Raw genomic sequence first — 14,944 nt, forward strand, 5'->3', positions numbered from 1 at the left:
TCTGTAGAAAACTATTAAGTCCATTTGTTCAAATATGTCCTTAACTCTGAACACTCTAGATATCTTTTAAGTTCATTTCTTCGAATATGTGCTCATCATGAGTGAAAGTAGAAATAGATGGTCTTTACCTCATCTTGATAAAAGCCATGGATGACAAACCAACTGCTAGCATCATACTAAATGAACAAAAACTGAAATCCTTCACTTTAAAATCAAGAACAAGACAAGGATACACACTGTCACCCCTCTTGCTCAATATAGTTCTGAAACCATTATACAGATCAATTAGACAGAGAGAAACAAAATGAATAATGATTGGAAAGGAAGAAGTGAAACTGTTATTCAGAGATGACATGATATTTTAAATAGAAGATCCCAAAAACTCCACAAGAGACTTGTAGATTTAATAATCAAATTCAGTAGTATAGCAGAATACAAAGTCAACACTCAGAAATCAATAGCATTTCTGTACACAAAAAATTAATGCACTGAGAGAAATTAGGGAAATCCATGCCTTTCATAATAACATCTAAAAAAGAAATACTTAGAAGTCAAGTTCATAAAGGAAGTAAAATATTTATACAGAGAAAATTATAGTACCTGAAAAAAGATATCGAATGAGATTTCAGAAAAAGGAAAGATACACCTTCTTCCTAGATAGGAAGAACTAATGTTGTGAAAATAGCCATGCTCCCAAAGTTGTTACGCATATTCAATGCAACCTGAATTAAGATACCATTATTATACCGCACAGATCTAGAAAAAGCATTCCTAAAATTCATCTGGAACTAGGAGAGATAAAGAATAGCAAAATCAATTCTGGGCAACAAAGGAAAGGCAGGAGGCACCACAATACTTGACTTAAAATTACACAACGAAGTTACTCTGATAAAAATCACTATGGTACTGACAAAAACAAAACAAAACAACAACAAAAAAAGACCTAAGAATCAGTGGAACAGATTAGAAGATGTGGATACAACTATAAACATACTCAGCAACCTTATCTTTGACAAAGGAGCCAAACATGTTCTCTGGAAGAAAGTCTCTTAATAAACAGTGCTGGACAAACAGGCTTTCCACATGTTAAAGGCTAAAATATGGCCCATGTGTATCACCATAAACTAAACTAAAGTCAAAATGGCTCAAATGTTTAAATATTAAAGCAGAAACACAAAATCTACTGGAGGAGAAAGCAGGTAGAAATCTTGAAGACATAGGGGTAGGTAGAGAGTTCATGAATAAAAACCATACAACATGGGAAATACTTCAATAATGTCTTGAATATTGCTGATGACAAGTGGATTAAATGAAAATGTATACTATTATAGAGTAGGGCTTTCCTTTATGCATTTGGAGCAGAGGCACAATAGATGCAGGCTGTTAAGAGATCCAGGAGTCTGGAACAAACCCCACAATACCCTTGATTCAATACCCTAAATTCAATACCCTAAATTTGATCATAGAACCTTTTTAGAGGAATAAGTGTGCATCTTTTATCTTTATTATGTACAATTTTTTTAAATGTACCTAAGTAAGTACAAAAAGAGAGTATTTATTCAGAGATTGCTCTGTATCCATGGAGTTAGACACCATCTTTTGTGTTTTATAAAGTTGCAAAGGCAGGAAGAACAGAAACCTTATAGTGAAAATAAGAGATGGCTTCAGTTATGCTTCAATTAGAAGTTGTTAGCATGGGGAAACTGGAGGTGAGCTAAATACAAGTGGTGTGTCTTAGGTATTTGTTTCGGGGAGTGCATTTGGTGCTGTCTGTGCTGGAAGCCAACAGTCATTGACCAAGTCCTACCCAGGCTGTCATGATTGCTGCAGAGGCTGTGGTTTGGTTTCTTGAGCTGATGCTGCAGAATTTGTGGATCGGAGCTGCCATACATGATCTGGATGTTGTGTATGGATATGTCCAATCTTTTCACCTGTTTTTCTCTTTTGGTCATTCTGTCTTTGATGAGAGCTTCAATAATTTATCATAAACCAGAGATTCAGATTTTTACCTCCTAGGGATTGTCTAGATGACCCCATAGGTGAAAACATTATGATGCTTTCTTAACTCTTTGTTGCTTTATCTTTATGGTGATCATCTGAGAAATGGCAGTTATATTAGAAGAATTAAGACAAAAATGGTCCAAGGCCACAACTACAATGACAAAAATTATAACAGTTAATAATTTCTATATGATGCTTTGTTACTACAAATCCCAACTGTGTGACTCAGGCCAAGAGATTAAATCACATAGACTGTATCTATACTTTGTTTGTTTACTAAATTCAAATACTGTAGGAAACATTAGTTATGGAACAGACACCACCAGGGCCAACCAATATGAAATCCAGGTTGCCGTGATTTCCCACTGCTACTTTTGGAAATGATTCTATACTAAATTCTGTGAAATCTAGAGTAGTGGTGATATTATCAACAACCGTCAGTGTTGGTAATAAGTTTATCACAGCCTTTTTAATTTGAAAAAGTTTTATAAATGAAGACACTGCTCTATTGTTTACATGAAGGAAAAGAGTAATTCTTCTGTGTAGAGTGCCCAAATAGCCAAGAATGGAGTTCATTTTGGAGTTTTTAACTGAGTTGGAAGTCTTACCAGAGTCTTGGTGACCTGCACAGTCAGGGTTTCTATTTATAGACAACTGTGAGAATATTATTCCTAATGTGTACAACATCCTTTGGTGAGACAGACAAGACCAATTATATTGACTACAGAGTAAGTGTTTTCCTGTAGGAGCACTGGGAATAGAGGAGTTGTTCACATAGCTGGGGTTGCATTTTGAATCTCTTTTGTTTGTTTACAGGTGGAAATTACCGGGCTGCCAAATAGCTCAGAGGATTATAGCACCTGCTTAGGCAGATGCAGTGGCTGGGAGTTGGATCCCCAGGCCTGCTGTGCTGGCCTTGCCCCTGGGGTGCACTGAGATGGTGATTGAGACTGGGCATGGTGGTGTGTGCCTGTAATCCCAGCACTTGGGAGGCTGTAAACAGGAGGATCACTATGAGTCTGATCTACACAGTGAGACCCTGTACATCCTGTCCTAAATACAATAAATAAAATAAAATAAAATTCTAAGTCTAATCAATACACAATAATAGTTGGTTATTTTTTCTGAGAACAAATCATTGTTAGAGTTTTGAGATAATTTGTGTAAGGTCATTTTCCATGTAGGCATAAGAGGAAATAATACTTACAGTTCTCTGCAGAGACACTGGAATTTCCCAGAAGTTTTTGTTTTGTTTTATCATGGGGGTCTGGTGACCAATGACATATCAGCAGTCATTCAGATAACTTAATATTTCTTGGGGCCGGTGAGATAGCTCAGTGGCCTAAAGCACCTACTTAGGCAAGCTTAGGCAGGCACAAAGAACTGCGGTTCAATCACCAGCACCGCATGCCACTCTAGTCCCACCCTTAAGTGGAGCTGAGCTGGCTAACTAACTAACCAACTAACTAACTGAATGAATAAATAAATAACTTACTATTTCTGATAAGTAAAGAATATCTTTAGAAAGAATATGTTCTGACATAAGAGACATAATAAGGAGGGAAGAAAAAGAGGAAAAGGGCCATTATAGACATATGACAAAAGGAAGTCTATAGAAAATGAAAGAAAAAAGTTATAAGCAAGGAGATGAAAGAACCAAAACATACATTCAACATGGTCTTTGTTTGATATTGGGGGTAGCTGTCCACTGCCTGAAGTCATTACCTTGTTCTAAAGGTTTTGGGTCAACTGCATGCTTCTGAAAGAAGATTGGCTGCTTCTACAGGATCTGTGAGAATCCTTGTTTGGAAAATTTTACTCGGAGTAGTCTTCTATTGTATCAAATTCAGAATTGCTTTTCAAATTGTGAAATAGGAACTCAAAAAAAGGAATCCCTGGAGTTTTATTGTTGTAGTTATTGTTAAAGGTACGTGACAAGGTCCTTTTCAATAATATTCAAAAGTGGTTTTTTTTTTTTTTTTTTTTTTTTCTCTGATGCCTCTTTCAGCAGATGAAATCTTCTGGTTCATAATAATGAAGAAGTTGTCTAGGAGGAAGGGAGTTGAAATAGGAGTCTCTTTCAACATTTTAAAGGCAGAAAGTCAGAGTCTAGCATTGGAGATAAAATGCCCAAATATATGGATCATTTGGTGGTTCTCTGCCAACCTAAGATGATCACGAGGGACTCCTTCTGGTAGAGACTTGAAAGTAGCACAATTCAGGTTATGGCTACAATGAATAGTAGAGTAAGAGGAAGAGATCAGAGGTTAATTGTCTGAATAGTGTTGCGTTCTTTATCAGAAGTAATGTCTGTACTTCATGAGTAACCAAAAGGTCCTGTAGTCCTAAGACAAGCATGATAAAGCCTTGCCTTAGGGTCAAGGATGAAGTTGAGAAAGCCAGTATATTTTTGATGGGTCCTATGATGCTGGGTTAAAACCCCAGGGTTTTGTCCAGGTTAAACATGATAAACAAAGATCTCTACTTGTCTGGATCACTCTTGTTTGGATATATGCTTCTCTGCTCAGTTTTCCTAACACTTTCCACCAACTGTTGTACTAGTTACTTGCCTTTTATGTCTGAATTCCACAACTAGCTTATAAGCTCCATGAAAGCAATGGCTTTGTTTACTGCCATATTTCTATGCTAAGAGGAGTCCTTGATGTAAGGTGTTTTACAATAGTTATTAAATAAATGAACAAAATCATATCTAAATAAAAATATTTAATATCTTCCCATTATGTAACTCTGTCACTTGCCACATACTCTGGTGGATCTGAAAGAAATAAAAGGCAATTAACAATTGAGAGACAAGACTGTCAAAAAATCAAAAATTAAAAAAGGAAAAAACTTAATGATTTTTGTGTCTAAATAGCTACAGAAATGCAGAGGCAGGATATACTTGTCAGGCTAAAGCAAAAAGGTTTGGTGGAAGGTTGAGAAAATTGGCTTAATAAATATCTTATAGTTGAGGAAGAGGAACTCAACATAGAAAGAAGATATCAGCTGTGATCTACCGCCCCTATTTCATATTCCAAAAACAATCAAGGCCTGAAATTAGATTATTAGAGACTCAGTATGGACATGAAGCCACACTTTTTAATGATCAAAAGTTCTGGTTTTAGAGCTGTCAGGGTAAATTATAAATACTTCTTCACCCAAAAGTTATTCTTTGTTCATTCATTCATTCTTTCAAATATGTATTAAACAGTTCTTCTTAATTCAGTACTTTGCAGGTAAGAGTTTTGGAAGCTTTTATAAGTGGGTTGGAGAAAGAGAAAAAAGAATATGTGTACCAAGTAGCCAAGTGAAAGGACAAAGAAGCATATAATTATTACCTGATGAGCAGCTTAGTGTAGGTACTGTGTTGGTCTACACGAGCTGTGGCTCACTGTTCAACAGAGACGGTCTTGCCTGTACCACCATATCTGTGTACCTTATATGAGAAAACACACAATAAAGGACTTTATACTGTAATTACTATCAAATGTTTTTGTCGTTATCTGGTAAAATGGGAAGATAGATGATTCCAAAATCATCTGTACATCTAATGAGAAATTATGAAATTTGATAACTATTAATATGAAGATCTTTAGAACTGACCTGCTTAAAACTGTGGGGGAAACTGTGGTGGCAAATACTGAATTTTTCATCTCAGCGAGGGCAATGATCTTAGCATCCTCAAACTTCCAAGGCAATAGTTTAAACTCAGAAGCCAGAGAAGGATTCTACTCATCTTCTTGAATTATTTTGGGGGAAATGAATTATTTAAAGGCCCACCATGAAACCAAAGTCAGTCATTTCCATTAGTTTTTAAAAGCCTGTTAAGCAAAATTGCTATTGGTGCAGTACTTAGTTATTTTCTGCTTTCTGGTCTAGAAGGGAGCACAGTTGCTAATGTAATCCTCCCAAGTGAACTTGGACTTCCCATAAGCATCTAGTTTTTCAGTGATACTTTTCTCCAAAATGCATATGTTTACAAGAATTACTCCTTGGGAAATTGTCATTACCAGACAGAACCTGCTTTGGAACCCATTTTCTCTCCTTTATCAACAAAGTCAAATTGAATAGTTTTTTTCATTTTCAAAAATTGATGAAATAGGGAAAAAGAGGCTCTTAGATTTTAAAAAGCAAGAAATTGAATGAAACTTTTTAAAGCTTGAGAAAGTTCAAAGTGAAAAAGGGGCAGGGGCATTTTTGACAATATTCTTTTAAAGTATTGATTTTTCTTTTCAAAATTGATCTGAAAGCATGACAAATGTGTACTCCAATACCCAATACAGTATTAAAAGAAACCCAAATGTCAGGATGAAAATCTAACAGGCTACAACCTTAGCAGCAAGAAAGATAAAATATCTTATGTGACCCAGAGTTTCTGAAAATGCCTTATTTATCTTTTTATTGTGGGGGCAGGTCTTTATTTATTCACCTCAGTTGAAATCATCTAGGAAAGAGGTGCCAGAAGTCATTTCTTCTATTAGTGTTGCCAATCAAACTTTGATACACTCCAGTAAACAGCTTTTTTTTTGGGGGGGGGTGTATGTATTTATAGGAATGACCAAACTTGCTAATATTAAGAGTAAGTACTTTACTTGCTCTTTCAGTAATAGATATTCAATCATTAGGCATCTACCTAAATGTGATGAATCAGCACCCTGTTGAATCAAAGGGCAGCTGTACCATGCTAAATAGTTTTCCTGCAGACCTCACAAAGGTTCTTTGCACCCCAGAAGGTATTGATTTCATTACATGTGCTAATTTAGCAGTTCTCTGGTTTAAAGACTATAATTACAACACAATACACAACCTGTATATACCAGCTTCTTGCAGGGAGAAAAACTTTTGCTCTCAATTTATTAACAGCAAATATACACATTTTTCTGCAAATGCTAGTTATAAATCTCTCTTTTATATCCACAAGGCTCTGCTATTATAGCTTTTTATTAATAAAATGAACAATTTCTTACAGTGTTAATGAGTGAGAGCTTATCTCTCGCTCCCTTTTATGTTTAAAATGTGCTGAAGAACTGGACGTTTAAGCATGTAGGTGACTAAGGTACATGAAGGTTTTAATAATTAGATTCCATCTATCTCTATTTTCACTGATAGAAAAATGTTACACTTGATTTTCTCATTTTCATAGCTATATCAAAGTTCAGAGGAAACAAATCAAACAGTAATATGATAATAGAGCTGAATTATAGAGCAGCTTCACTGTAAGTGGAGTTTTACTGCATTCTGTGTACACTGTGTTTTGAAACAATTACAACAGCGTGAGGAACAAATTAGGTTGCTCTTTGTTATCTTTCAGAATACTAATTTTACTTAAGACATACCTGTCTGTTTGTAAATGTTTGCTCCTTTGCCACTCTATGTCTATTTTGTTTAAAGAATTGATTGCATACCCAGAATGTGTGGATACTGTTCGAAAAACAGACTTTGTTCTGTTTACTTAATTATATTTATTAGTGGTGTAGGAGTGTCAGTGGAAGATGAATGTGTGATGCTTCTCTCTGTGTGTGTGTGTGTATGTGTGTGTGTGTCTGTGTGTGTGTGTGTGTGTGTATGTTTACATGCACACTGCCCCACTGGACTTCATTTTAAAATACATAGGTTTAATATATACAATTACATGTCTATATTTATACCTATATGTGTCTGTCTGTCTGTCTGTCTGTCTGTCTGTCTGTCTGTCTGTATATCTCACTAGAAGAAAAGAAAAGGACAAAGAAATAGCTACAAAATACTGGATTTTTTCCTTATAATTCTCCAATTTTGGGGACTGTACTTTACATGGCCCAGGAAGACCTGAATCTAGCACCATATCCTGTGCATAGCAAGATCTCAGTAAATAAGTTAAAGAGCTGAGCAGAATTTCTTTTCTTGCTGATGGATTGAGGCCAAAGTTATTTAATCCAATGAACATTGCTTCAATTTTGGGATATATGACAGATTTGGGAGCCAAAAGTCACAATACTTCTTAGGGACAAGTAGATATACAAATCTGAGTAATCAGGTTTCTTTGCAACTGTCCATATTAATGATTTTGAATACTGTAGTTAGGGATCCAAAAGCAAGAATAGTATACATTTATGTATGTGCTGAAGATTTTATCCAAGTGGACAAAAACCATGAAACTTTAATTTGACTGTGAAGAAAGTATCATACTTTTCAGCAGCATAGCTAATGTCGCTTATTTGAATCCCAGCCAAATAAAAACAAATTGGAGGAAGGGCCTTCTAAGGATGTGCTCTCGAGGAAAAAAGAGATGGCTGTCTGCTGAACTTGGCTTACATCATTCACTTACAGAATTTTTGCTGGAAATAGGTTACCCAGCCAGGGACTACAGTCTTGCATCTCTACCAGTTGTGAACGAGAATGAGAATGAAGTGGTGATAACTCAGGACTGTGGAAATTGGTGTAGTGCTTCTCCTTTCTCATTCCCACTGCCTAGAGCTGAGTGGTATGGCACATGACAGACTGCATTTGCTGCTGAACTGCTAGACTCAAGCAGTAGATGAGACACTAGAGAGAGAGAAAAAAAAACGAGAACATTTTGTAGGAGGCCTCCAGGATTTGTTTATGACAGTTAGCATGTCTTACTTAACTAATACAGAAATAAATATTCTTTGAGATTAACAAGGTTAAGATAGCCCCAAAGCCTGTACTGAGTGTTTATTTGGGCTGTGACTCAAGTAGGGATGACTGCAAATAGAAAGGGCACTGTATGTAGACGTGCAACACATGGCAATGGACATACACCCATGCCTTGTTCTGAGTGAGAGGGGGACAGCCTTGAAAATGCTTAGTGGGAACCAACATGATGGACAAGATTTAAATGAATGGTTTCATGGTCTTAATGAATTTAATGGTTTTTATGGTAAGTCATTGCAGAAAAGCAGGTTTCTACTACCATTAGAATACTGACTTTCCAAAAAAAAAAAAAAAAAAAAACAACAACAAAAAACAGCATTTTTTTTGCTATCAGTGGACAACACAGCAGCTGCTTTTAGGATACTGTTAATTAATTAGCTAATTAACTTTCTCATTTGTTATCTTTCTTCATTTGTAGTGAATAAAGATATTTGATTTTTTTGTTGTTGTTTGGTACAAGGTCTCACCATGTAGCTCGGACTCACAGTGATCATCCTATCTCAGCCTTCCCAGTGTTGGGACTACAGGCATGTGCCACCACACCTGGTCTGGATGGCCAGCTCAGCATTCCCAGGGTGGGGCCAGTCTTGCATGTGGTGCCCGGAAACCAAGTCCCTGTGTTTGCCTAAGCTGGTGCTTACTCTGCTGAGCTATCTCGCCAGCCCTATTTGATGCATTTTAATAAACCAAATCCAGTGAGAAAACCCAATGCCGTGCTTCACTGAATATAGTTGAGATGACTCCGAGGAGATGTTTTGACCAATGCTTTGTGCAAAGAAATGTCTAGTAATGAACTAGATAATAATGGAGTTCTGATGTATGAACTTTGGGCCCTATTATTGTCATCCTATTTTCATAAATGATCTGTACATTTTTATTGGAAAGAAGTATACATAAAAACCTACTTGTTGGGTTAAAAGGTCCTTGAAGATATTATCTTTGTCTTCCTTTTCTTGTTCATGTTTATTGTACATTTGCCCAGGGGCTATGGAACAAGACCATGTTTATTAATTCAATAAACAAGCACGTGTAATGATGATCATTTACTCCTGACCTATAAGAAACAGGTACTTATTTTATTGGTGTAGCGAAGTGTTACAGTTTCAGAGTCTCTTTGCTCTTTAATTCCTCCTACAGTCCCAGATTTTCAGTTTCAAAAATAAAAAGAGCACACTGGTGCAAATCCCCTCTCTCAGTTTTTGGCTTTCTTATAGTTTTAAAATTCCTCTCTTGTTTAAGTTTTCATTCTCTGGTCTACTAAAATGTTTCTGGGATTTTGCCTTATCAGAAACTGCTTGAAATAAATTGGCCAATTGCTGGATCACAGGGATCATTTTATCATTTGGAGCTCTGAATTATCATGGGTTATAATAAGATTTGATCTGTAGATGCAGACAGAGACATGTTCATGATAGCTTTGTAGTAGTTCTGCTTGGAGGCAAGGTTATAAAACAAGATAACCTCCTGAGGTTCCTTATAACTCCCTAATTCCACAATATTAATCTCCTTGAGTGAATCCAACAGTTTTATTTCTTCTTTGAAGATACTACTGTCCTGTGCTTTGAAAATATGTTTCTCTTTGTTCTTTGGGATCTTCAGAATGTGCTACCAAAGAACAAAGTAGAAATTTTCAGGAAATTTGTTAGTGTGAGGCCAATTTTATTTATCTGAAAAAGAGTGGGAAGATGAGATAGAACTGTCATTTCCAGGATTTATTTCAATACAATTTAATTCAATAAACAAGTACAGTATGGAGTCTTTCTTTGGCAGGTACTATGGTAGAGTGAGATACATCACCATCAACAGCAGGGGAGTATGGTCTGGTTTATTTTACAGGTTTGTTGAAAAGATGAAATATAATGAAAAATATGCACTGAACTTGGTACTTAGAAAGCCCTCAATAAATAGCATCTGAAAGCAGGTTGAAAAGTTATGCTTTGTTGAAGTCAGGCTTTCAGTTCTTAGAGTGCTATGGACAATACTGCATGTGAGGCAACGCTGACAGTTTGTAGTATATGTGTGTTTGAATCCTCCTCAGTACATCATTTGGTGTCACTTCCTATACAGGACTGTGAATTTTAAATAAACTAACCAGCACATAACAAGCTCACACTTGAAGATAACCATGGTTATGGCTATTATATTCTAGTCCTCAAAGCAGAGCTGGAGTTAGAGTGATGGTGTAGGTAGATGATTTGGGAAGTGACCCTAGGGAGTAAGATTGATAGATCAGGTGAATGGAGTAGAGAAGCAGAGAAATTTATAAAAGTTACTGAGTTGACCTGTGCTACAGGTGACATGTTCATTCTTGTCAGAGACTCCTGGGAATTCTTAAAAATGTCTCAAAATTGTGTATAAAGAAAATATTTATTCATTAGATGTTAGGAAGTATGGGTAAGAAGGATGGGGGTGGAGCTGGGGCCTCTGCTTGCAGCATGTTATTGATGTTGTTAAGTGGCACCTGATGGAACTGATTGGTCAGAAAGATACCACAGTAGCTCACACAGAGCTTGAGTCAAAAACTATGAGACAATGAACAAAACTGTCCAGTGGGCTGGAGAAAAGCCAAGAGAAACAAGGTAGGTAGTCGTACTGCTTGAGAAGTTGGAAAAATTTATACAGACCTGTAAAGCTGACGTGCTTTTAAAGGAATTGAAAACTAAATTTCAAGTGAGAATCTGGGGATGTGTTGGTCAGATTGGACCTGTTTCATTTGTTTCAGAAGCACATCGTTTGAACTCTGTTCTAATATCACATCAGCTGTTGGGGTTTGGGGAAATAAAAAAGAACAGACAAGGTTCCCAACCTTGAAATATAATAAAAATTGTGGAAGCAGATCATTTTTGCTGTCTCTTCCCACTTTCTAATATTGTGTACATCATTCTTCTAGAGTAGAACTCCAAGAATACAACTTTTTGAATTTAGGTTGCTCAGCAAATCTTTATCTAGAAGAGAAAAATGAAATATAGATGTCTTGAATTGTAAGTATATTCAGAAGAAAGACCTCTTTACAAAATTTTTGAACCAAAAGATTATGTAATCTGTGCTGACTAGTGGAAAATAATTTTTAAAAGAAATACAGAAAGGCCTTCTGTTCTCCTACCCCCAGAACTATTAGAATTCACATTTATAACAACTTTTTGTTCTCTCCTGAAGAAAACCTTTATTCCTTGGTAAGATGAGTCAGTATAATATAAGCTTTAGCAAGTTCCTGGTAAGCTTCTAGAAATCATTTCTGTATTTATAAAAATTTTGTTAAGTGTGCTGGCAGAAGCTTTGGACATTGGAAGTAACATTTACAATGAGGGAAAACTTGAGACTGTCTCTTAGCTGCCAATCAGCTTTGTTTTGAATAATGTATAAGGGAAATTCAAATTCACTCTAGTAAGATACACTCACCATTTACAAAACTGCATTTTCAAGCATATAAATATATACCACTGAGTACACAATATATGTATACTGAAATGTGAAAAAGCCATGGTCCTTTATGAGTTAGTAAAACTTAAATGTGACTGACCTTAGTTATTTAGTGCAAATTTAAGAGTTTGGCTCTTAATTTAAGAATTTGGCTCAAATTCCTAAAAGAGTGAAAGCTTTCATCTCTTTTTAAAATGTTGTATTATAAGTCAAAGGTTTTCTTAAAAGCTCTACCAAAGGAAAGGACACTATGATTTCACACTGGTAATTGTTGGGGATTGTTTTGGTCTCATGTGTCATTAGTCTGGACAGAGTTTATCCAAATTTGTATATGCATGTGTGTGTTAAAATATGCTTCACTCTTAAAAGCAATTATTTAAAAATAATTTAAAATTGTGTTTATATTTAATCAAGTGTCCATTAGTATTATCACAAAATATTAATCAATAGCTTTCCTTTTTTTGTATACTGGGTATTAATTTAAGGCATTTACCCTGATCTATATTCCCAATGTTTTTTATTTTTAATTCTAGGACCATGTCTTACTAATTCACTAAATTGTTTAGACTAAGCTCAAACTCTTTATCCTCTTATTTCAATCTTCCAGGGTACTGCAATTATAGTTATGGGCCACTATGATTGGCTTTTTTATTTTTTAAACGGATTATAGTGTAATATTTTAATTCTCTCTAAGTGTGTATAATTTGAAAGAGTATTCCGTCAAAGGATTACTTAATATTTGGAAGTTCTTTTCAAAAAAATCATTAAATATACCATAAGGTTTTTTTTTTTTTGGCCTAACATGAGAGATTAATCTCTCAAAAAAGATTGGTTTAAATTAGTCCTAAATTAGGAAGAAAAATTACAAAACTGTGTTAATGATCAACTGGTAGGAATGCTAACTTTAGGAGTTTTGTTTTGTTTTTCCAATATATCTTTGTCTTCCTATTAATTATCAGAAGACTACGAAACTCAAAAATGGAATTTGAAGACAAAAGAGTAAAAATGAAATGGTAAATCTTTTGTCCTTTTTGTTGTGTTAGTTTAAGAACAAGAACCAGTTTTCTGATTCTTATAATAATGACTCGGGGTCCTTATTATAAGAAGATGAAGTAGATATTTGAATAAAATGCTGAGAGAATTAATGTCATTTCTAGAGTTAATCAGCAGTTCCTGCATCTGCATGGAATCATTAACTCACCTCTTTTAACTAAAATAACTTGTTCCTTCTAGCAGCCCTTGAAAGATTTTTAAGGTCAAAATGAAAAGAGACAAACACTGTTCATATGCATTACACAATCACTGGCACTGAATTTTCCATTGTATTGACTAAATGAACTAATTAACAGCTAGGTTAGCATTCTCTCTATATAGTGTGACCTTCCAAACAGTCCACACAGGAAGAGTGGAAGACCAGTGTCCAGGGACATTCGTTTTGTATGAGAATATGACCTTATTTTTGTAAAAAGCCAGGTTTTTCTTTCAGTATTGCTAATTGTGTCTAAATGTGCTCTCCTTTTATTTCAGAATCACTGTTACCTGTTATGTATCTCTAAACACCTGAGAAATGATATTTCTAAGAATAAGAAAAAACTCACTTGCAAAATACAGATTGACCAAAATAGCTTTTCATCTCCTATGATGTTGGAGTCGAGTCCAAGCAAACTGTTGGCTTGGGTTCAAGAATAGGTCTGTGTCTCACACATTGCACATCACGTAGTGAGAGAAAATGAAATATTTAAGTGGTGTGTTTGAAGACTTCCACATATTTTGGTACTTTTTAATCTCCCCTTTCAGACAAAACATCTGAACAAATGAATGCAGTTGCTCTCTTAAATTGAGCAAATCTAAAGGCTGAACCATATACTTTCAAAGTGAGCTCGTAGATTAAAAGAAGTACAGCATTGTGTTTTCCTCTGGCACTACTTGTAGAGTTTTCATCTCCCTTCAGACCTAGGTGTACGTGTCAGGAATTGGTTATCAGTTCATTGTTATCAACTCCCTTGGAAGGATTCATTAATTTTATAACACAACATCTCTTTACAATGAATAGTTCTGCAAACTGGGAGCTTCGTTATTTTATTCATCTCAGGCCTGCTTGACATGCTGCAGTATTCTTTGGGAATAGAGTTTTGCAGGATGAGACAATTCCCATTTTCAATAACCCATGCATCTGTTCATGCACCACCATCAGTCAAGCAAGTAATAAACCACTCTCAAGGAAACCTATAAAAGGTCCTCCTCCCCATCCCAAGCAAAAGCATCATCCTCCCAAAGAGCAACCCTATTGGGCCCAACCCCCCCAAGTATAAGTAAATTATCATAGCTATTAAACAGTCAAATTATAGAAGGAGAATAGAAAAAGATATTTGGGATGTTGAATTAGGAAAACCTGGGCTTCAATCCTAAATCATGGAAATATTACTCATTAGCTCTAAACTTTACTTTCTGTAGTAGTAAAATAGGACCAATAATGCTTCCTTGGAGAACTGACGTAATAATTACATGCACTAATATATGTAAGTGGTGAATGTACACCATCAATTACTGGTTGATGTTTTAGTCAATAATTTTATCATTTAGTTTCAGAATAGTTTTTGTTTTAGGTTATGAAAATCCAACTCGGACAGGTCATTATATTTTATATGTCACATAAAACGAAGTTTGTGGGTAAATCTAGCACAAAGTTGACAATTGCAGCTGCATAGTTGTGCCCAGAGATGCAGACACAGGTCCTCTCCGCTTTCCCTTCAGTCATTCTGAATATGCTTTTTTTTTTTTTTAAATTTATTTTATTTATTATTTATTTATTTATTTATTTATGTGTGTGTGTGTGTGTGTGTGTGTGTGTGTGGCCAGCTCAGCCCAC

This window comes from Octodon degus, unplaced genomic scaffold (genome assembly GCF_000260255.1).
Source record: "Octodon degus isolate 3935 unplaced genomic scaffold, OctDeg1.0 scaffold00014, whole genome shotgun sequence".
Taxonomy (NCBI): Eukaryota; Metazoa; Chordata; class Mammalia; order Rodentia; family Octodontidae; genus Octodon; species Octodon degus.